At 45.9% G+C, this 23,822-nt stretch overlaps 1 pseudogene; it reads left to right on the top strand.

Annotated features, from left to right (window-relative positions):
* LOC119435695 (protein lin-54 homolog) overlaps positions 1–23,822 on the top strand; it is a 96,311-nt pseudogene that overhangs the window by 24,842 nt on the left and 47,647 nt on the right.

Here is a 23,822-nt window from a genome sequence, read left to right as displayed (position 1 = left end):
ATCGCAGAGGCAATTGGCTGCCGCACTTCGGCCATCTGGGTGGCGCCTCTCCTGCTTTCTTAAGTTGTGCCCGATTTAAATTTAGGGTTCAGCCTAATCCGCCCATCCATCATCCATCCATCCGCTCCTGCTCAGCAGCGCCACCTGTTTTGGACAGATAGACAGAAGCTATGCTCACTGCCCGATTATAATTAAAGATCATGACTGCCGATTTTTCGTTACTAAACTTCGAACGTAATTTATCTCCCTCTTCACTGCAGATGTCCATCAATCCCTGCAAATCTTCCTTGTTGTCAGCCATTAGTACTATATCATCCACATCCGTCAGTCCTGGTAATGGCTGTTCAATCCATTCTCCTCGCTTGAAAAAAGAAAAGTTGAAGCAAAGTCCGCATCTCTCCAATTTGGTCTCATTGCCGCATTTCGATGGAGGCGAAATGCAAAAATGCCTGTGTGCTTGCATTGCAGTGCATGTTAAAGAACCCCAGGTGGTCAAAATTATACTGGAGCCCTCCACTACTGCATGCCTCATAATCAGAACTCGTTTTGGCACATAAAACCCCAGAAAGACGAAGAATCCTTGTAGGTACAACATGAACAACAAAGGTGACAGAGGGCACCCTTGCCTAAGCTCCTGCTGTATTTCTATCGGCTAAGATACCATTTTTTCCCATTTTATAAGCACCTTGTTACTTAGAAAAGGGCACAGCCCCACGCCCTCTGTTCAAGCCTGCTCGTTGAGAACGGGAAAACGCACACGCAGCGTTCGCTGCTGAAACTCGCTTGTTCAAGGCCATCCTGGACCATTTGCCGCTAGCCACATCTACAGGTGAATGGATGCGCTCATTTTTGATACCGTTGCTTACTTCCCCAAATTTCAAAGCAGTTGCACAAACAACAGTCTGCGGACTCTTGGCAAACATGAGAGGTGGCAAGACATCGCATCTTGCTCACCGTTGCAAACAGCGTGCATCCTCGTATCAGCTTGACATACCTAAGTCTTTGTCTTAGAATGTTTCATGTACTTCATGTCGCATTCACTTGTCTTTCTCTTTTTGCGAACGGTAGACAATAGCTGGGACAGTCTGGAAATACTGGTGTAATGGCATCTGGCTACAAAACAGGCTGTTTCAGCTTGTCACCCCCTAGTTCGTCCATGCCACTCTCCATGTGGCTTCGAGAAATGCTTCTCGCAAACATAGTTGCGAGACGTTAGCTCTATCTTTCTTTCACATTGCACGAGCTCTCACTTGCAGCTCTACGGAGTCACTAGAAACCTCGAAGAATATTGCCTTTTCTTGCAGGGATGCGTAGGCAATGCTCAGGCAATAGTTCAGTACAACATATTTTCGCCCCATCCTCAATTTGCACAGATGGAAAGCACTTGCTTGCCTTTGTAGCTACGTGAAAGCGCACGCGCATGTCAGAGAAAACGGCGCCGCCCACAATGGGGAAGCCCACGAGTACAGGAGACAAAGCTTGCAAACCGCGATGAAAGCCACGGCTGTTGTTTCGTTGGAGCACATCACATCCTAATTAATCTGAGCTTTGCTGTGGGATTGAATCTCGGCCACGGTGGCCGCATTTTGATGGCGAAATGCGAGAACACCCGTGTACTTAGGTTTAGGTGCACGTTAAAGAAGCCCAGGTGGTTCAAATTATTCCGGAGTCCCATGCTACGACGTGCCTTAGAATCATATAGTGGTTTTGGCACGTAAAACACCCATAATTATGGAGCTTTGCCTCCCAAGGTCACCTACGCATGCATGCACAAGCACCGCATGCGAGCGAGTCAATTTGTGAAGCTGGCTGACTTCGTCTGTTCAGGGATGCTGCAGGTAGCTCCTCAAAGAGGCAACACGACATGTACTAATTTGAGCAGTACTAAGTAATTGCTGCTACAGTCGATCCTGGATATATCGAACTCAAAGGGGATCGTGAAATAGTTCGATAATTTGAGATACAAATTTGCCTATCTTAAGCTTATCTGAAAACTTCGCTCGTGATGAACAGTCTCTCGAAATCGTGAAAAGTGGTAATTTACCGATTTGTTTCTCCAAGGCTGCATCAAATGCAGAATCAAAAGTTTACTTTTTTTTTCCTTTTTTCTTTCAGACAAATGTCGCAGTTGTCACCCGCACTGCGGAATGTTCTTTGATAAACTGATTGCAGTGCTAATCCTATAAACTCCTTGTTGCCTGGCCACGAGACCGCTAAGCGCCTTGCAAGACGCGGGGCTAAGTGCTTGTTGCGTGTTTTAGAGCGTAGCTCGAACGCAGAGCACACGCGTACATGCAAGACGGCGAGAGCAAAGAGAGCGCGAGGAGGAGGGCACAGCGGAACCATGAGGCGGAAAGCGGAGGAAGAGGGTATGACGGAAAGTGTGAAAAGAAAAGCGTAGTGCCGCGCAAGACGGACTCCGTGTTGACGATGGCGACGAGATGGCGCCAGAGTAGCGTGTCGTCTTTTCACCAATGGCGCCGCCAAAACCATAAATGGAAACAAAGCCTCATGAGTGGTCTGTCTGCGGCGGCTACTGTGAATTGCGCCCATGCATCACCCACGTGCTGCTTCTCGCGATCTGCTGATTAGTGAGGTAGTCGCGCCACACTTCGCTCTGTTTCAACATGCCGCATAAGGCAGATTGTCCGCACCAGCCAAAATACCCCGAAATGAAAGCACACTCCCTAACGCACACAAGTTTTACGTTAGGGTGTATCATAATCGTCGGTGAATTAAAAAAAAATTCAGGATAAGGTAGAAATGGACACAGCTTGGAAACTAACCAGCTGTGTATGCTGTATGCGTACTTGTTCTGCAAATTGCGCATCAACGTGCCCGGTATGTGTCCGTTACAATGTGCGGTTAAAACGCCCATGTTGGCAACAAGTCAACTTGGCAGACGCTGTTTCAGTCAAAAGTGGCTTTCAGCCTGCAAACACCCGAGTCCATTCCCACTGATGTGTCCTTGCGAGTAAGAATGGAATGCGCTCTGCGATAGTCTTTTCACGAAGGGGGATGGGGTTGTGCGGTGGTTTGTTAAGTGCCAACTATAATGTAAAAATTTGTCAAGTGGGGTTTGGATCAGGTTCATTTTGGCCAATCGCAGAACCAAAAAAATGGTGTTTGCGGAAATTCTACTAGAAACCCAGCAGTGCAGACATCTCCAGTTCGGCATCTCGTGCCCGGAGCCACCCGGAGCCACTCAATGAAAGGATAGAGTGCCATCCACACTTTCTTGTGGAACACATATCGGATCGGGAGGCCTTTTGCGTTCTTGAAGCAGCGTGGCGATCCTCTTTCCGATAACAAACAGTCGCAGGTAATATGCTTCACTGTACGGCGGTCTTTCTGTACGGCGGTCTTTTCTGTACGGCGGTCTTCTGTACGGCGGCTATCTTCTCACTGCATTGCACATTTGTGCTGCGCTGAAGCTTACTAAAGCAAATAATGGTGTTCAAATAGCACCCAATTGCTGCACGAGCCACACTTATTTTAAGACTCACCTTGCTTATTTTACTGCTACCCTTCAGATTCAGTGTTTTGTTTCAGAATATCTGTCAAAACAGTACCGTTTCGTCGGCATGAATATTTCGATAAAGTGAGAAGTGATACGAGTCCGTTAGGAGAAGTGCACTTGTTGCAAACAAGGCGGCCGTGTTCAATATATCGAATGTTGCGGTGAATGGGAGTTCTATATACGCATACTACCCACTATATTTTTACATGGGATTTCCAAAGGGATGTTACAGTAGTTCGATATGGGCAATAAATGTATATGTTTGAGTTTGATATATCTGGGATCAACTGTAATATGTCCATCGCTTCTTTTTCTAGACATTCTTGATTGAAATCTGGGAAACTTGTATGTCATGCCCATAGAAGAGCATGTAAACAATAGGAATGTGCCTTGCATATCCTCGCCAGACTGTGATGCTATCACGCGCTTCCTGCTTGGGCTTTCACAGCCGGACTTATTCTTCTCTTTATTATTTATTTATGATACCCTCAGGGTCAACAGACATTACAGAGGGGAGTGGTATAAAATACAGAAAAACATTACAATTTTAACTACAACAAGCATCACAATGTTTCTAGTTATCTGATAATATTTATGAAGAGCAGAATACATGTTACAAAAAATACTATAAAAAATACTATAAATACAAATACAAAGAAGCAGTCCAGTGTTTCTAATTATACAATAATTGCTATAAAGAGGCAAAATACAACAAGATGTTACAATGCATTCGTTAATGAAGTCACAAATTTTTCATGATCTGAGATTGTTACTACCAATTTGGGAAGGCAATTCCAATCATTTGATGTGCGTGGTATGTATGACTGTAAGAATGATTCTGTTTCACACAATGGAATACCAACTTTATGAGCATGATCCAGACGGTGCGAAACGTAATGGGGAGGAAGTATTAGTAAATCGCGCAGGTAAGGATGATGATACGGACCGAATTATTTTGCACCATTTCTAGCGAATGTACCAAATTATTATGATGCGGATCCTAAACTGAAGCGGCATATTCTAACTTAGGACGAATGAGTGTTTTATATAGCATTAGTTTGAGAGGCGAAGGTGACTTTGCAAAGTTACGACGAAGATATCCGAGCATGCGGTTAGCGTTGCAGACACATGAGAGATGTATCTCATGTTAGATTGCTACTGATGTGAACTCCGAGGTACTTATATGAAGATACGCTGTCGAGTAGTACGTTATTTAAGGGATAATAGGTAAACTAGTAATCTTTTTAGACACTCGCATGAATTTGCATTTTTTAGTGTTAGTTCCAAGCCAAGTGTTACACCACTCAAAGACGGCGTTAATGTTAGCTTGAAGAAGAGCGCTGTCGTTTGGACCTGTTATTTGTCGGAAATTATGCAGTCATCGTCAAACAAATGAACGGATGAGGAAATGCAAGATGGTAAATCGTTAATATAAATAGGAAAAGAAGAGGGCCGAGGACTGAGCCCTGCGGTACACCAGAATGGACTGTGCATTCTTCAGAATTCGCGCCGTTAGCTGAAACAAACTGAGAACGTTAGCAAGAAAACTTTCAATCCAGATTAAAATGCAGGAATCGAGGTTAAGTAGTCGTAATTTATAAATGGGCAGTTTGTGACACACTTTGTCAAAGGCTTTCGAAAAGTCAAGAAAAATGCAGTCCGTCAAGGACCTATTGTCAAGAATGGTGTTTAGTTTGTGTACAAAAAGTGTTAATTGAGTTCACACGAGTATGATTTGCGAAATCCATGCTACGATGGTGCGAAAAATGAATGTGATTCCAAGAACGTAGCTAGGTGAGAAGCCAAGATATGCTATAGTATCTTGCAAGGAATACCTGTGACCGAAATTGGTCTGTAATTTAGAGGGAATGCTTATTGCCTGATTTATGGATTGGAATTACCTTCCCGACCTTCCACTCGGATGGAAGAATACCATCGTGCAATGATTGCTGGAAAATTTTAGTTAAAATGATTGTGTAGCAAACTGTGCTTTGTAGGAACTTCACATTAATCTGATCACCAACCCGGTGCAGAGGACGGTTTTAGGGACCTAATGATGCTTGCGACACCATCATAGCTGATAATGAGAGGGAACATATATCATGGTCATATGGTTGTAGGTGTGGTGGAGTGGAATTGCTGTGTAACGAAAATGTTTTGCGAAAACTTCATTAGTACTCTGGGACAGGTTGGCCGGTACAGCGTCACCGTTTAGGTACAGAGCGCTATTATATTATCGTCTTTAAGATTAACCATGCGCCAAAATTGTTTAGGGTTAGTTTTGAGCATGAAGGTAAGTGCTGCTTAGGAAGTTATCTTTGGCGTCTTTTAGGGCCTGTGCGTACTCATCGGCGCTCTTTTGTAGGCTGACCAACGAGCATTGGGACGGCTTAGTTTAGCTGATTTAAACAGGCGCTTTTTTTTATTAGACAAGCGTTTTAGGTCACGATTTACCATGGATTTTTTAGATTAGAGGTGATCGTGTAAACAGGAATGTGCCTATCTATTAATTCAGTCACTTTATTAACAAAGATACACCAGTTTGACTGAACACTTACGGCATTCAAATTCACGCAAGTGTTCATCAAGGGAATACTGCGAGTTCATTATTAATTGAGAGAAAGTCAGCCTTGTTATAATTTCTTAATGTCTTGATCTTTTTAGTCGGTGTAGGTTGCTCGAGGCAAACTTTAAATGAAAGTAGGCAATGATCACTGATACCTGGCAAGCATGTTATGTCGGAAATAAGATCCGGCCGGGTGGAAAACAAGGTCAAGTGTATTGGAAACAGACGTGGTTATTCTTGTTGGTTCCTTAACGATCTGGGTCAGCGAAAAGGTATTGCACATTCTAAGAAATCTTGTGCCATAGAGGAGTTAGGATACACTGTGGGGGGATCATTTTTCCACATAATATTTGGCATATTAGATCACCAAGCAAGAAAATTGGCACTGTGGTGTGACGAGAGCAAACGCTATGAATGGCATCGTGCAAGTCGCTCACAAATGTTGCAGTGAAGTTTGGGGGGCAATAGAAGACACCCAAAATTATTTTTTGATGTGCCTTTTTTCTCCGTACTATTTTCTCCATGACGTAAATGGACAAGCTAAAGCTTTCTATATTTGGCATCATATTCTTACAAGGTGTCTTCAAACTGTTTAATAGCAAGGCACAAGAACAAGCTAGTTAGTATTACATTATACAATTGAACCCCGCTGTTACGTTCCTGAGTGCTGCGTTTTCCCGGCTATTATGTCGTTTTCGGCCGGTCCCGGCACAACTCACATAGAACCCAATGCATTGGTAGCTCCTCTGTTGCGTCGCAACGGTGAGATCGTTCCCGCATCATACTTGCGTACTGCCACCCGCGCCGGCCCGAGCAGCCATTTGACTTTTCATGTCGCATGGCTTGGTGGCTTGACGATGGCAGGGGGGAGGGATATAAACTTTATTATATATAGAGGGGAAGGGAAATGGAGCCCAGGCTGGACAGGGGACTAGGTTGGGGCCCAGGGAGCCACAACACTGGCCGTCCACTCTGCCAGCCTGGTTTGAATGACCAGGTCTGTCGATCGCAGTGTCGATTCCCAGACCTCCGGTGAGGGAGCTTGCTTCGTGAGCTCTCTAGAGGGCGGATTGCTGGGGCATCCCCATAGAATGTGGTCCCTGCTCGCCTCTGCCAGGCCACAATACTGGTGCATTTTGATATATTATCATGTTGATGATGGCAGCTAGGCGCCTGGGGCTTAGAACGCTATGGGTTTGCGCCCGCCTGAGATTGTGGCTTGCGCACGCGTAAAGAGAGTCGTGCGGTGGCGGATAGAGTCAACGTTCTTCTCTGTAGATGTTCAGCCAGTCACCGTAGCTTAGGGCTGCCCTTTGAGAGTCCGGTACATGAGGCTGGACCACCACCCGCTATGGATACGCTTTAACCGGATATAAGCTGACCCGGTTGGTTGTTGCTCGGGCAGCAAGGTGGGCCGCTTCGTTTTCGGATTTCCCGTGTGGGCAGGCACCCAGATGAGTTTGATCTCTTGTTGTAGTGGTTTTAGTATATTTTGGGCTGTTGGGCTGACAGACCCAGACATATAACTTTTAATGGCGGACATTGAGTCGGATACGACAAACCAAGTTCCCTCGAAGGTTTTTCCTTGAGCAATTGCCACTTCCTCGGCTTCCATGATTGAGTTTGCTAGAATCTTCATTGGGGGGGGACTGAAGTGTTCGGCTAAGGACATTAGCCGCAGCTACAGCGTATGTCTGGTCTGCCTCGTGAGTAGCGTCAACGTAGGCTGCAGGTTTGTCATGCAGTCCTTTCAGTAGTGAGGACAAGCTAGTTAGTGTGCTTGTCACTTAGCGTGCTTTTCATCTTGCGGTGTTGTGGCTTCCCAATTTTTAGGGGGGGGGGGGGGGATTTCTATTTTACCCATGATGGGCAACGGGATTCTGATTCTCTCGGTCAGGCCCTGCGCCGGCTATAGGTTCATGTTTTTAAGGACCCATTGTCCTTACTGAGTGCAGGAGAGGCGCCATAGCTGCGATGCTCTCTGCGCTTCAATGATCTTTTCTATTGTGTTATGGACTCCGTCATTGCTGGCCCAGCTCGGTATCCCGAGAGTAGCTCTGTATACTGATCTTATCATGCCATTTATTTGTTTAGGTCGGTCTTTCTAAGGTATAAGAATGGGCATGTATATGCTATTCTACAAATGAAGAAGGCTTGAGCCAGCCTGTTGGCATCCTTCTCCTTGAGGCTGAATTTTGTTCCAGTCACTCTTCTTAGTAGCCCCGTCACCTGACAAGTTGTGGTTTGTAGTCGTTTATTCGTTTCTTGATTCACTAGGTTGTCCTGTAGCAGCAGCCCCAGCACTCTTAATGTGGAGACCACTGGGACGATACAATTGTTGACTGTAATTTTGAAAGTGTCTTCGACTGCTTGAGGTATCATCGCCGATAAAGTGCTCTTACTTTGCCGATGAGCATACTAATCCGTTGCTTTCCTAGGTAAACTTGTCTGTGGTGCGAAATGCATTTTGTGAAAAGGGGACAGAAGAGAGGAGACAGTGAAGCACCAATCAACGTTGCATTTGGCATGAGCTTGCATGTCTGCAGCTCTTTGGAGTGATTCTATGACATCTACTCTGGAGCCCGACCTAGTCCAGATGGTCACGCCATCGGCATATGTTGCATCTCTAATATGCAGTAGCGGTTGATGGCATTGGCCACCCAAAGTGCCGGGGGCGACACCTATGACGTATTTTCGGTTTCCACCAGCAAAAGTATGGCCTTTGAGATCCGTATTTGCTATGATGGTGTCTATGACGCATTGTGGCCCTAAAATTGGTTTTGGCGCATAGATGTTCCGTATAAGTCCAAGGGCAATAACGCCGTCGCCTCGCGCGTATGCTGTATGTGCGAGTGAGAGCGTGCGAGGGGAGTCGTCGACCGCGTAAATCTCGCGGCGCTTGAAAGAAAACCAGGGAGGAAGTGCGCCTTCCGTTGCCCTCGAGACACCCGCGAGGGGGGGGGGGGGGGGAGGTGAAGATAGCGGGCGGCGTTGTTAGCGTTGTACTCTGGCATCAACTGCGTGGCGTCGTGCGAGCCATATCTTGAAAGTGATCTAGGCAGTGTCTAGGCAGTGTAAGTGCCTCGGCGGCTCGTAGCTTTGTGCGTGCTGTGTGTTCTCGGCACTCAGTTTGCGTTGTAGCGAACGCATCCGCGCGCTGCTAAATGGCCCGCGTTTAAATGGCTAGTTTATAGCGCCACTCTTGAACACCACGTTAAGCACCTGAAAGGCAAGTCTGTTGGCGCATGCCTCCCCGTGTCTCGTGAGAGAATAAAAAAGTTCAGTCTTTGTTGGGAACTCATCGCTCGCGTCTCATTGCTCTTCGCCTGCGCTAGCAACCAACAGTGGTGACCCAGACATGATCTGAACACGCAACCTTCTGATAGGAAGCGATAGACAACAGCACGAAGGTCACTTCGCTTGCTGCTGCAGCAGCGCTTCCTCACGCCAGCATTTGACAGCGCGTGTCCGCGCTCATCGAGTGTGATGTGTTAATGTTTGCCTGTAGGCGCTGACATCATGCTTGTTAATATAGTTAATAAGCAAATGTTTGCAAGTTTATACGGACGATAAAACTGCTATCCTTACTTTGTAGCTGTAATAATTGCTATCGCAATCGATGCTTCAGCTCGCTTGGCGAAACTACGACTTTTTTTTTCACACGTAAGAATTAAAATATAGTGTGTGCAGTTCAATGCTACTCTCAGTTCTCAATTTTTCCTGTTCTCGGCTCTTGTGTTTCCCAGCTCTTACGCTTTTTTTTTTTACGGTCGTGAGAAACGTATCAGCGGTGTTCTACTGTACTACTGCAGTCAAACCTCATTAATACGTAGTTGTAGTTCGCCGGGAACGACGTTGAGGTACACACTACACGATGTACGAATTAACCGCCAAGTTTAGCGGCTATTTAGCTAGAAAAGAACTACGTCACGATGCTCTCAAAACGCACTAGACAGGCTTTATTTGCGGGTAGGCAGCAAAAAATCGGTGATCTTCACTTGCCGCTGTGGTGGCCTTGCCGTGACGACGGCATCTTCGAACTCGATTACGCCGCAAGCTAATTTGTCCATGAGGCCCCGCTTACTAACTAAATTAACAAGCACGGTGTAACGCATGCACAGGTAAACATGAACACATCTTGCACAATGACCGCGGAAACTCGCTGTCAGAACGCTGGAGTGAGGAGGCACGACAGCAGCAGTGAGCGTGCCGTCTCGCTTCAACGCGAACTAGACGTCGAAAGCAAAGCGCCTATGAAGCTACCGGCACTAGTTGCACTTTGTCTGCAGATCACTTTGAAGATGAGGCCCGCGCGGGCGCACGCTTTTTCCATGTCGCAGTCGCTTTCAAGGTACGGCGCCCGCGCGGCTGCCGCCGAAGTAAACCCCTCCCTTTCTCGCCTCCCACGCTGTGCCTCTTGCGCGACACAAGAAGTGCCCTTCCGCCCATCCTTGATTGAGTCGCTGACCTCACAAGCTTTCACTCGCACATACAGTGTACAGCGCGCGGCGACGATGTTGCTGTGTTTGGACTTTATACGGAACCTCACAGCGACGTCCACGGCCATGGCAGAAAAGCCCTTTGCAATAAAATGTGCTTCTCCGCGGTTACTACTTGAATTAGATTCGACAGCGAATTCGCTCCCCCTGCCGGCAGTTTCTTCACGTTACCGGGAGCTAATCTCGAAGGCCATGCTTTTATGTGCGGCAATTGGCAACAGCTGTATGAGCAGGTAATACATCATGGTGGCGGTGTTTAAGTTCATTATCGCTGGCGACTGTTGTCCGGGCATTGCAACTTGAGGATCGAACATCTGCGCACATGAGATTTTGGCATTTTTGTGCCTGTGCGTGTAGAACAAGAAAGAAAAATAGTATGCACTGAACATTTGGTGGGCAATGAGCGACTACGGTTTAAGCGGTCAGCCAATACATGGGGTTAAATGAGGGCTTGGTGGGGGAATCTTCTCGACTATGTATAAACCGCAATCACACATTAAGCAGGTACATATCAACGAGGTTTGACTGTAGTAGTGCTTGTCCATGTCCATCCATTTGTCCCTGTTTTTGCCGTCATGCTTAGAGTCTAGCAGTAGTTGTAAAAGGTGTTAACTTTTTTTGTGTACCTGACTTGGCATAATGCATGTCTTCTTTCAGCAATATGAGTTTGATAAGAAAATGTTGTCTTGATGTCCTCAGATTGGTCAAGCTGTAGCTGTGTCAAGGGCTGGCACAGTGGCTGCTGTTGTTCAGACGTCGAGCCCAAGTGGTACAGTAGCAACAAGCGGCACCAGTAGTTTTGTGACTCTGTGAGCAGCAGTTCGGCAGCCGTGCAAGTTCCAGGCAGCAAGTTTCACTATGTGCGCTTGGTCAGTGCTCCTGCACCAAGCACACAAGCCAGTACAGTCCTCGGTGGTAAGCACAAATAGAATGATTTTAAGTCTTAGTTACCGCTAGAAATGGACTCATTTCCGGGCTTTATGTTTAACGTTTCATTTCAAGGAGGTATTAGTCCCAATCTATACCACAATACATAAAATTATAGCCTGATCATTGTTGTTTTGAATGATGTAAAGCAGTAATAATTGCTCAGACAGTTTTTGAGAATGCTTTGTGGAACTTCAAAAAGCACCTCAAGGAACACAAATGAAGTAATAATGTGCTATCTTTAGCAAATGTGAGTAAAAAAATTCTAAATATGCAAAAATGCACCTGACTCCTAGTTGCCAACTTTTGTAAGTCATATCATGCAAAATATTATGAAGATTTGTTGGCATCATTACTAGCCATACTGATGCCCATGCTTTGCGGGAAAGCAGTAGCTTTACAAGTGTGAAAACGGGTAAGCTCCTATTGTACTGGGAGCATTGTCTTTATCATTGCAGCAGGCACTTGGTTTGTGTTTTACTGCAGTCTTTGAGCTCGTGAAGCAATGGTTGTCAGGTCAAGGAGCATGCAGAAGCTCCTCATACTGGATATTATGTTCAATCAGCATTTCAGTGAAAGCAAGGGGTCTAGTGTGCGTTCAGCTGGTACTGGAGCCTCCACATGCTTCGTTCTGTTCCTGTACAGGCTGTACAGTAATGTGGAGTGTTGCACAATATTGTACAGTAAGAATAAGGGCACTTGCACAGGTGGTGTTCAGAATGTAAGAGATTCGACTGCTAGTCAAGCTCCGCTCGAAGGTGGTCTGAAATCGACTATGTGCTCTTGTGTCAATGAAAACTCCACATACGGGAAGGACTGCTCGTAATAATTTATAAATACGCTGTCAAAACGCTGATGGGTAAAAGCAACCCCTGGTGTGAAAATAAAAGTTCCATGTTATTAGTCGAACACATTTAGTAAAAAACACACCCTGAGCATCTACTGTTGTTTGAAACGTGTTTAAACAGTCTAGAAGTCGTATCGGAAAATTAGACATCCTGAGAGAAGCTTCTGTGTCTTCAGTGCTACTGTCATTTAAAAATTAGTTGCTGTGTCGGCCAAAGTGCAAATTTGCATTGTTTTATTGAGGATGTGCCAGGAGCACTGGAAGCTAGACAATACCTCCAGTCGAAGTTTTATTTTTCCAGACTCTCCAATCTGCCAAAAATAGTGAAATCTGACAAATAGTTAAAGTTCAGTGTATTTTAGACAGTGCATGATGTTGCTAGAATTCCAATGGAGATGTTTAACAGTGCATGCTAAGACAAATTTCGATTTAATTGATCGATTTCTATAGGTGCGGTAACAAAAGTTAAAGTGGCCATTGTGCTTGCACCAGGTGAAACAAGTTTCATCTCTTCAAAATGAAGCCTAGCCTGCCTTGGCCTGTGTAATGTGTTTGAAAGGTCTTGAGTCTATAGAAATTTTCAATCTGGGTTTTGTTTCACATGTACTCTGTAATGGTGTTTTTTCAAAGTGTAAAAGTCTGGAGCATTTCTGTCTGCCTTAGCTGATCTTCTTATATTAGTGCAAGGGTCTTTTATTTATTTCTCATGCAGATATCTTGATATTGCCCGCTTACTCCTTGCTTTGTATGTGACTATCCTACCATCCATCTATAGGTCAAAAGAAGGTCTTTTTGAGTAAAGCAATTTTAGCACTAAAAAGTCTTCATTGCGTGATTGTGCCTTGATTGTGCCATGATGTGATTGATCACGCTATGGTAAACGTATTCAATGTGCCTAATATTAGCTTCACCGTATGTCCCTAGTCATGTGACCTCCAGCTATTGACTGCAGACCATAGAACCTTTATGAACTAACTTTTTCAGCTTGGAGTGTAGAGCACTAGCAGGGAACATAAGTAGTAAATTGTCCTTTTTTTTTTCTGCCTACGCTTATATGGTTGCATTACTTGGGCAAAAATGAGATGCATGATAGGGGCTGCTGTTACACCCATTTGTAGCTTGCCAGTGATAACAATACACACTCAAGCAATGGCTGAAGTCATGCAGCAAAGTGTATCGCCGTGCATGTTCATCTGCATCTTCCCAAAGACCTTGAAAAGATGGCTTTCCAGACCAGTTTAGTGGTTGAGCCCGTCTCATGCTAAAAGGTGAACTGAGGTTTCTGTAAAGCCTCACATATTTGAAGCATGGTTCTGAATATTACGTCGAGGTGCTTTCTCACATTGGCTAATTGCAAATGGTATGTGCTACGTGCACTGAAACTTCAGTATATGTGGCACTACTTTGGGGATATGTTGTTCCCTCTAGCCTTTGTTGTACATTATTGACTGTAAATTGTCATCCCTTGGCACCACCTGTATTTTCTGATGGGGCTGGCATTTGCAGCAGCCAAGCCACCAACCCGTGCCTGTAACCTCAGCAAGGCCTCTTGTGCCAGCAGTACCTGTGACCGTAGCATCAAGCACTGCCAGTGCAACTTTGCCTCCTGGTGTGCGGTTGACAGTGCCCATTGCCCCAGCTATTTCAGCCCAGCAGGTATGACTTCCATAATGGGTTAGGTGAGCCATTTCACCGATTGTTTAACACTGCAAGGAGATTTTGTCACTTCATCCATAGCACTAGGAAAACTACTGCAGGGATGTGACATAGCTCCCGGTGGACCTTTTGGAAAGTGGTGCTTGCTTCAAAGAGGCCGCCATGAGCCGCTGTGTGAATAATGTCAAATAGTGCTTCATGTTTACTTTGCTCACGTCAGTGTAGCTAGGGTAAAAAAAGACTGACTGTTGCTCAAAAATTCTTTTTAACCCCATCACAAAAGGAAGGTTCAAACGTATTACGCAACGTGCTAATCATGTAAGCATGCTCTTATTTAAGGGGCCCACCGGCTCCATTGCATATTTTGGTTATCCGCTACAACTTGTGGATGCCGTGCAGTAAAAAAAAGGAAGAGAGGGAAGGGGGGGACCAATATTGTATTTCCAGCTGTGTTGAAAACAAACAGTGTGGGCTGAAAGTTCAAATTAAATGATTGATATTGTCAGGACTCACTGTTAGGAATGTTTTGTTGTTGCTGAGCCCAGTCCTTTTATCTGTACTCATAAATTGTGGAGTTTCAAGTCAGCAGCGGTACCAGCAGTGGTAGCAGCAGTGTCAGTAGTGGTAAATGTGGCATACTGTAACTGTCCTTCACGTGTTAATCGAATGTCGTGCACTAGGACTCACAGAAAAAAAAAAAACTTTATTTACTACGCCGTGAACAAGGTCCATTACATCCAGCAATGTTCCTAGGCAACAGACCGCTCTGACGTTAAATCAACCTAGCTTTTTTAACGAGAAGAAAGGGAACCGAGGGGCCCGATTTTTATTAATCTATCATAAGAAGCCAACAAACATTAACACCAAGGACAACATAGGGGAAATACTTGTACTTACTAATTGAATAAAGCAATGATACAATTATTGGAAAATGAAAATGGATGAAAAAACAACTGTCCGCAGGTGGGGAACGAACCCACGTCTTCGCATTACCGTGCGATGCTCTCACCATTGAGCTACCGCGGAACTGTTTTTCCATCCACTTTCTGGGGTATTTATGTTTTACAACTAGAACTAACACAGTGACGCTGCGGCAAGAAAGGATGTTCCACATCCGCCCCAAGGTTTGTGAGTGGTGGCGCTCGCTAACACTCCCAGGGTTAGTTCTAGTTGTTAAACATAAATACCCCAGCAAGTGGATGGGAAAACGGTTCTGTGGTAGTCAATGGTGAGAGCATCGCACGCGTAATGCGAAGACGTGGGTTCGTTCCCCACCTGCGGACAGTTGTTTTTTCATCCATTTTCATTTCCATTAATTTATCATTTCTTAATTCAATTAGTAAGTACAAGTAATTTCCCCTATGTTGTCCTTGGTGTAATGTTTGGTTGGCTTCTTATGATTAGCTTTTTAAAGCATGCAGGTGTACTGAATGTTATGCATCCAAGTGATCTGTAGCACGGCCTCTTATCAGAGGCTGCTGCTGCGGAAGTAGTATTAGGAGCATGTGCCCTCGGTTCTTGCGCTCAAGGACCTGGGTAAAGCATCAGTGCTACTAGTGCACATATATGACGCACTCACACAGTGACTGATTTTAGGCCACTCTACAGCCATGGTGCATCTGAGACTTCATTAACCATTGTTAACTAATTGTATCATGTGTATGGCGTTCTTTGGCCAGAACTGGCCCTTGCGCCATTAAAACCAAATCATCATCAAGTCAGCACCCAGTCAGTATATTTAGTATCTGCACATTGCTTTGGCTATCTTTTGATGCAGGGATCATCGACAGGTGTGACAGTGACCACCTCACAGCGAGTACTGATCCCTGCATCTGCTACATCAGCGCCCATCAATGCCAACCGGACAGCTGAGTAGCCTGTCGACAGCAGCACTCATTTCCACTGGGGGAACTCCATGCAAAATGCTTTTGTGGGTGCCTGCCCAGTATGTGCCCAGGTAGGCATTTTTAGCCAGATTCTTCTTGTGTCTTTTTTTGGCATGGTCAGTGGCAGTAGTTGCCTCCAGCACCGTGGCATTGCTGCTACTTATTGAGCCGCAACATTTTTGTGGTGATCAAAGCAGCAAAGCCTCATTGAGAGTGCTGCCTGGTGTATGTGCATCCGCTCAGTTCCTTCTATACTGCCGTTGGAGTTGTTAACAAACATTTGTAAAAGTTTGCTGCCAAGAAACTGTACATAATCATTGTTTTTGTAGGATACACTGGCACCAAAGTGCTTGCTGGCATTGGCACTCAGTCATTTTCTCCCAGACAGCATGCAGATGACAGAGCACCCGAGCATGCTATTGGTGCAGCCAAACTTGTGCTGACTGTGCTGGTTGCTTCTTCATTGGCCAGAAGTGTAGTGAGTGAACTGACGCCATCCTTCCCTTGAAGGAGCTGGTTTACTGGCCACTGCTTGAGCAGAGGAGCGAGATACAGGAGCACCCATGTACTGCTTGCAGTTCCAGCAGGGCACGCAGCCGTCAGCATCCCCTTCAGCAGGCACATCACGGGTGGTGTTTCAGACGGGGACTGGCCTCCTGGGCAGCTCAGGAGGCTTTGTACCCATTGCAGCCGCCACTGCACCTACCACAACCAGTGTCTCCACGGGGCCTGACCACAGAGAACCACCAGCAGCAGCAGTGCCTCCCGCTAAAGCTCAAGTCAACGGGTGTGTGCAAAAATCCTTTGTCCTTTTATGCTTTGTTTGCAAAGTGCCTTTTTATTTTGTTAATTTTTTATCTTATTTATTTTTTTACATTTAAGAAATGTCATGGCTGAAATAGCATGTCTCTGCAGTTCCCTATATTTTTTTTGTAAGGATCCTATCTTTTCACACACTTGATTAATGTGTTCAGTGAAATAATATGAATCTCCATTTGCTTTTATCTTTGGTGCTTTGTGGTTACATACACTTTCAGTACTCTATGCGGTGCTCCAGTGCTTGCCTCTCCTAACTCTTACTTAGCCTGCTCTTTTTTCCTCACTTTCTCATTCCAATTTATATGACATTTGCCCTCCGCGTTTTTTTTTTTTTTTAATCCTCTCTGTAACCTCTCCTCTAACGCGAGGAAGTGTTGCACCCCTTCCATAGAAGTTTCCTATCATTTGTTCGTTTACCACAGTTTAATAAAGGTAACAACTGTAATGCTGTTGGACTTTAATAGCAAAGCTGTAAACATCGTTTAGCGAAGTAGTATGTTAAAGCAAGGCTTCTGTAAGCTCCCATAACACTTCTGGTGAGCAGTCTTCCTTGTAAGCATTTATGAATAAATCTTGGGAGAACTATACAGGTGCATGCGGTAGAGAGCAGCGAATTATTTATTAATTAGTACTTTTTTATTAGCATATCTTCAAGGCCCAGCAGGTGTTACAGAAGGGGTGTGTACGGAATATTTTCAGAAACAAAAACAAAAACTCTGAAGTGTAAAGGGAAACGTGATTTGCAGCTGCGTTGAAAAGTGGTAATTCGCTGCAGACTTGAACACTCTTCTGTCTTCAATGGCAGCAATGGAGGGGCAAAGGTGATTGCACTCTCTGTTTGTCTTTGGGAAAAATGAATGTAAAAACAGATTATTGGAGCAGAAAGGAAGTGCCAGTAAACTCCCATTAACTCCAAGCCTTAGATACCGCAGAAAGTTGACAGTCACTTTATCATACACTAAAGAGGATGAAGGCGAAAGCCTGCACGCTCACCTGTCATTCTCATTCAAATGCGTTGTTACATCCTACTGTTACTCGTTTTCTCCCACCAAAGGTCGTGGGTTCTAGTGACCTAATTAGCTCTACCTTAATTAACTTCCCCAATTGACACCAAAGGCTGTGGGTTCGACTCCCACCAAAGGCTGTGCGTTCGACTTTGCTTTACAGTAAAATCTCGATATAACGAACTTCAGGGGACCACGGTAAATGGTTCGTTATTCTGAAAAGTCGTTATAGTGAAAGTCACCATATGAGCTATCCATGAAGGCGTTGCTGTTGGCTCTTGGCTGTTGCTATTTGCCATAGATTCCGGCGCCACGCACGACTGTGTAATAACAGTGACGCACTCAAAATAAATGCTGACGCCGAGAAAACTACCGACAAAAAGGAAGCTCTATGTCGCCTCCAAAGCCCAATGTTTTTCTTGTTTGTTTGTTTTCACAATCCTTGCCGTGGACACCGCAACTGTCTCGCTCGAGGCGGACACCTGAACTACTTGAAAGCGCAAGTGCACGTAACTGACACCGCCCGGAAAGTACGAAGTGTGACCGTTTGGCATCTCCGCGAGTACGCAGGTTACATTTCTCCGCGCGCGTAGCTACTACGGCCGCAGAAAGCGCGAAAGAGGAGTGCGGAAAGAAGGGCGAAAGAAGGAAGATGCACCTCCGTTGCTAGGTGACACTTGTCGGCGGAACATGCGCTCGCAAAACCTGATGAGTCGTCGCCTCAGCAAACGCGCTGGACCGTCGAAAGGTCCTGCGCGTGACAATCGCCACTTCGCGACCTTCTCAGAAAGAACGGCTCGCCCTGACTGTTCAGCTCACCCGCTGTTACCCTGCCTCGAAACGAAAAAGCGCTAGTCGAGAGCCAAAGTATTTGTGGTCATGCCCGACCCAATGCGCGCCTTCGGGCCCCTCTGGTGCCGCTGCTCTCGAGCTGCGCTGTTGGAATATCCGTCCACGCGGGGCTTCGCGCACACTGTGCCGCTGTAGAGCTCAAGGGTGCCGTCCTAAACCAGGGACAGATCCATTGCAACGCACCGCGGCGTGTCATCTGAGGGCTGGGTGGTACGGAAAAGGGTGCGCGAAAGAACCAGTATGCGCATGCGGGCGACAGCCACTTCTCTTGTGACAAACTGCTGTCAGCGATTCGCATGATCGTCACGCAGCCCGCGCTGCTTTTGAGTCTTTTTTCACAACTCGTGGAGTGATTATAGTGCATGGGCGATTGGCCTTTCGAGAGGCGGCCGCCCCGCTTCCCGACGCACTGCTGCGTGCCAGCGTAGTTTTTTTTTTTTTTTGTCCCTCAGGCGCCGTCTCAGGTTTTCCGGACCCGTGCGCCGCAGCCTCCGCTTTCTGCACCTTGTCATCTGCTAACCTCCTCTTTCGGCTGCCGTGACTGGATACACGAAAATCTAAGAATGCCAAATTTTGGAATATGAGTTCGTAGTACTGAGGTGTTGTTAACATGACACGGAAACTGAATAACGATCGTTATTCTGAAAAGTTCGGTATTCTGAAGTTTGTTGTACTGAAATATTTTTACATTGAAACTATAAAAAGTCACATGGGGATTTATAAAAAGTTTGTTAATCTGAAAAGTTCGTTAATGTGGGGTTCATAGTAATGAGATAATACTGTAATAAACACCAGAGGTCATGGGTTCGACTCAATCAAAGCAACTTTATTTTGCAACTTTACAAGGTGAAAAAGAGACCTACTGAAACAGTAGTATTAGGTTCCATCAAAGGTTGTGATTTCGAGTACCTTCATTAACTTTATATTAATTAACCTCGCCTTGATTAACTTTGCCTTAATACCTGAGGTCATGGGTTCAACTCCCACCAAAGGTCGAGGGTGCGAGTCCCACAAAAGGTTGTCGGTTCGAATGCCTTAATTAACTCTATCTTAATTAACTTCACCTTAATTAACACCAAAGGTTGGTTTGACTCCCACCAAAGAATTTACTTAACTCTATTTAATGAAGGTGCCACATGGTGGCACCACGAATTTTGGTGCCTTAACGCCGGACATCGGATTTTTTGACCCATGAGTCATCTAAATCTAAGGCTTTCACCTTAAGGGCCCGTTAACACTTGCGACTAGGCGAGGTCGCGCGACCAAGTTAGTTGCAAGTAGTAGCAAATGGTCGCTTTTCTCGAAAGGCAACTGTTTCGGGCCAGTCGCTCACTGCTGAATTTTTCAGTCACGCGACCGCAGTCGCAGATCAGCTGAACCAATCAGATGCGAAGGAACAGAACATCCGTACGCTGACGCTTATTTTACGCGGCGATGACATTGCAAGCAGACGTGAATGGCATATCACGAGACATTTCGGTTTAGCGACTCATCGGTCGCATTTGTCATCAGTCGTCTTGAGTAGCTTTCTGGTCGCCAGTCTCAATTGGTCGCGGGATGTCGTCTAGTCGCAAGTGAGAATGGGCCCTAAGAATGTTGAGATACGTGGAGTTTCGAGATGGGTAATCACAAAAATAAGCCTCTGGCCGCACATAGACCACGTGGAGCCTTTCGAAAATGCTGTCCATAAGTATTCTTGGTCACTTATGCGTGCATCAGCATCTGACACATCGACGTCTACGGGCAACGTCATTACTGGCACTGTGCCAAGACAACGTGCTTGGCACAGAGTCAAGACGATTGATCCTAATGCACTATTTGAAGCCAGTTACCAAGCAAAACCAGTTCTAGACATCCAAAAAGCTGACGCTGTTACTTTCTGCATTGTAATAAATTCCGGACAATAAATCACTTTGAAAGCCAAGCTGGACTGCGCAAGATTGCAATTGTCACGCCTTTAGCAGACAGTCACGAGTGACAGGCATTTACGCCTCACTGTTGCGCAAGCACGAAACGAGTGTCCTTTCAAGCCGTGACCTTGCTGAAATGCTTTGGGCTCGCATGCTGGCTTCTTTTGGGTGCAGCACATGGGCTGATCGCGCTTGCCCAAAAAGTGCTGATCATCTTTCAACATCACGATTAATGCACTGCATCATGCTTCATTGATGCATCATTGACAGCGTCCTACATGCGAGAAGAAAAAAAAAAGGACTTCGACTCCAGCTCACCGCTGCTACGTGAGACCACAGCAAAATGGAAGAGAGCAGCTGAGCAAGTGGGCATCAGCGGTGATAGGCAGAAAAAAGGAGAAAAGTGGAGAGTGCGGCCAGGGGCGGTGTCTGGCTTGGCTATCGAGCTAAAGCAGTGCAAGCGTGATGCCAGTGCTGCCCTGTTACCACCTGGTATTTTCGAAGTCGAGTCTTCAAGACCACCGGAGTTCGGCGCAACAAATTTTTGAGTTAAGAGGTGAAAAAAACATGAGGATAAAACCACGACGGGAAAAAAATCGTGGCTTTACCAATATTTCGAGATATCTGAGTTTGAGTCAGCGAGGGTTTAGTGTATATCAGAACTCATAGGCATCACCTCTGGTAGGACCAGTTCCATCTTTTCTTTGGTTAGAACGCTGTAACAAAATATAGTATGCTATCACCGCCTAGTGGTGATGTGCGAGACCACAATGTACTTATTACAGTGTGGGTGGCTTATAATGTAAGCTACCAGAGTCTTGAATAGATATCTGGAGTTCAGCACACGCGATGCTGCATACATGGCAGCCATGACACAGCTGCCACTATGTCAAGTCAGCACCATATCGAGTCAGCTGACAAAGTGGCACTGGTTAGGCCTAGTGGCCTAACCAGTGCTAACTTCCACTGCACTATGACGAAAACGATTTTCAGAGCCTGCACATGTGTAAAATGTGTACAGTAAAACCTCGTTAATTCAGAAAATGGAGAATTCGGACTTGTCATCTGGTCCCGGCCGGCGTATGCATTATTCAGTGCAGTCAAACTCGTTAATTCTGATGTATTTGGCCGCAGATCGGTTATTTGGACAACTTTCAGAGCTCGGCGAGTGAGGAGTGCCGCTAATGTGTGACGCAAAAGAGCAATAACGGCGCTAGCGTCCGGCTGGAGGCGGAGTCCGCATTGCCATAGTCATCAGTGGAAATGGTTAAAGCCCCTCTATATAAAAAGTAGCGACACTCTCCTCCTCCGCCTTCTCTTCTTCTCGTTTCTCCTTTCTTCGCACTCCTTTCTCGACCGTGGCGCCGCCTACACTGCTTGAAACACATGCACTTGTTTATCTTTCGTCGCTGATCAGATTTCGAAGATCGCCGACTGTGTTCGCCGCTATCGTTGTGCTCCTCACCAGTCGGTAGATGCTTCTCGGGCGAAAATGGCGATGGAGCGTGATCGTGAACAAACGCAGCTAGCGCCCGGCAGTGCGACGGTCCACGTGATGCCATTAGGCCTATACCGACGCGGCGTCGGCCTCGGACAGGGTGTGCGAGGAGGAGGCGGCATTCTTCAAAGCGTGACGCCACTTTTTACATAGAGGGGCTTTAGAAATGGTACATGATTGACAGCAATGCTGGAACGCTTCTTGCTTTTAAAGCCTTTATTCTTGCGTTGCGGCAAACGGTAGTTTTGTTCTGACTTGGCACGCGCGTCGGCCATGTGCCAAAAAAACTTCGTAGTGGCTATCCATGATTGCATCGATTGCGACCGCGGCTTCGTCCACAGTTATAGCAGTGAATAGTAGTTTCGTTCCGACTCGGTACTTGTGTCGGCGGTGTGACTTCAGCACCGCAAAGTCGCTGTTCATAATCGTGTTGATAGCGGCCGCAGTTTTCTCCACAGCGGTTGCGGCAAACGGTTGTTTCGTTTTGACTTGGTGCAAAGCTGTCGAGGATGAAGAGCACCAGATACATCGCGATGGACGGACGATCTGTTGGCAAGCTCACTGGCGAAAACATAATTGGGATATGCGCGCAGTAGTGCAAAGCGTGTCGCAAATGAAGGTGCGTGCCGCGGCCGTGCTGCAAAGGAAGTCTCGAGACTGCAAGAGCCAGTGAGTCACGAGATGACGAGAATTTCATTTTCCACTCTGCTTTTGTGCAAAATCGCAACAGGATTTGCTGATTGATTCACTAAATAAAAGCATGTTGATGTAAGTATTTGCTTATTGTTTTCCGGATATCCTCGATAATTCGACATTCGGTTAATCGGACATTTCTTTCGCTCCCGTGAAATCCAAAATAACAACGTTTTACTGTAGACCATGCAGCCGCATGTATCTGACAATCGAAGTTTGGGACTGGCATGTTGCATTGTTTTAAATATGTCAACGCTGAAAGCTTAATTCCGGGGGACCGCCTTTACAGACAGTCTTCACATGGAAATAAAAAAATGCAAAAGAGGAAAGTATTTACACACACGAACTGAAAAGTCTAAGAGCGACAAAACGCACATGTTCAATGCAGAGTTTAACTCGAAGCGCAATGCCAATGACCAAGCACTGATAGGTGGGCGGAGCAGAGCATAGCCTCCGAGATCAGTCTCATGGAGGCCTAGAGCAGAGGCGCAAAGCAGTCTTCTTCGCCTAGTGGGTTCACAACTTCTGCCATGCTTCTGCAGAATGCCTTATGCCGTATGACTTATACAGTGCGCTGTTGCTGCGGCAGGTGCACTGTTTGTTTTTTAAGCTCCTTGTTTATTTGTTCCGCGGGTTATCTGTATATGCATAGCCCTCATTGCTCTCTGCTGCCAGCACACGCCGTTTCAATGTCACGGTAAATGCGATCCTGCACTATAAGCATTTACGTTATAACCGTCTACTTCCGTTAATTCGAACCTCACAGGACCAATGAAATTGATCAAATTATCTGGCGGGTCAATTAATCAAGATGCAGAAAAAAGACGCCGAAAACATAGTACTCATTTGGCAGTATTTGCTTTATTCTACACGTCCCAGAATCAAATACGTGCCCACTTTATATGTGTCCAATGTAGAAAACTAAAGTAAAAATGTCATTAAAGCACCTAACCAATGTGGAAATCTAATGCGCTCCTGATTTTTTAGCAAGAAAAATGGGCAATTCTCTAATATGTGTTGCACAATGGTTTCGCCGCACGGTTTTTAAAGTCAGCTTTGCCGCAATACGTTTGTGTTATGCGGAAGAGCATGCAAGAATTGCGAAGGTGGTTTAGGTTTCGTGTCCGATAGCACCACGCAGGGCA

Source organism: Dermacentor silvarum, unplaced genomic scaffold (genome assembly GCF_013339745.2).
Source record: "Dermacentor silvarum isolate Dsil-2018 unplaced genomic scaffold, BIME_Dsil_1.4 Seq837, whole genome shotgun sequence".
Lineage (NCBI taxonomy): Eukaryota > Metazoa > Arthropoda > Arachnida > Ixodida > Ixodidae > Dermacentor > Dermacentor silvarum.
The sequence above is the reverse complement of the archived record's forward strand: the minus strand, read 5'-3'. Positions and strand labels throughout refer to the sequence as shown.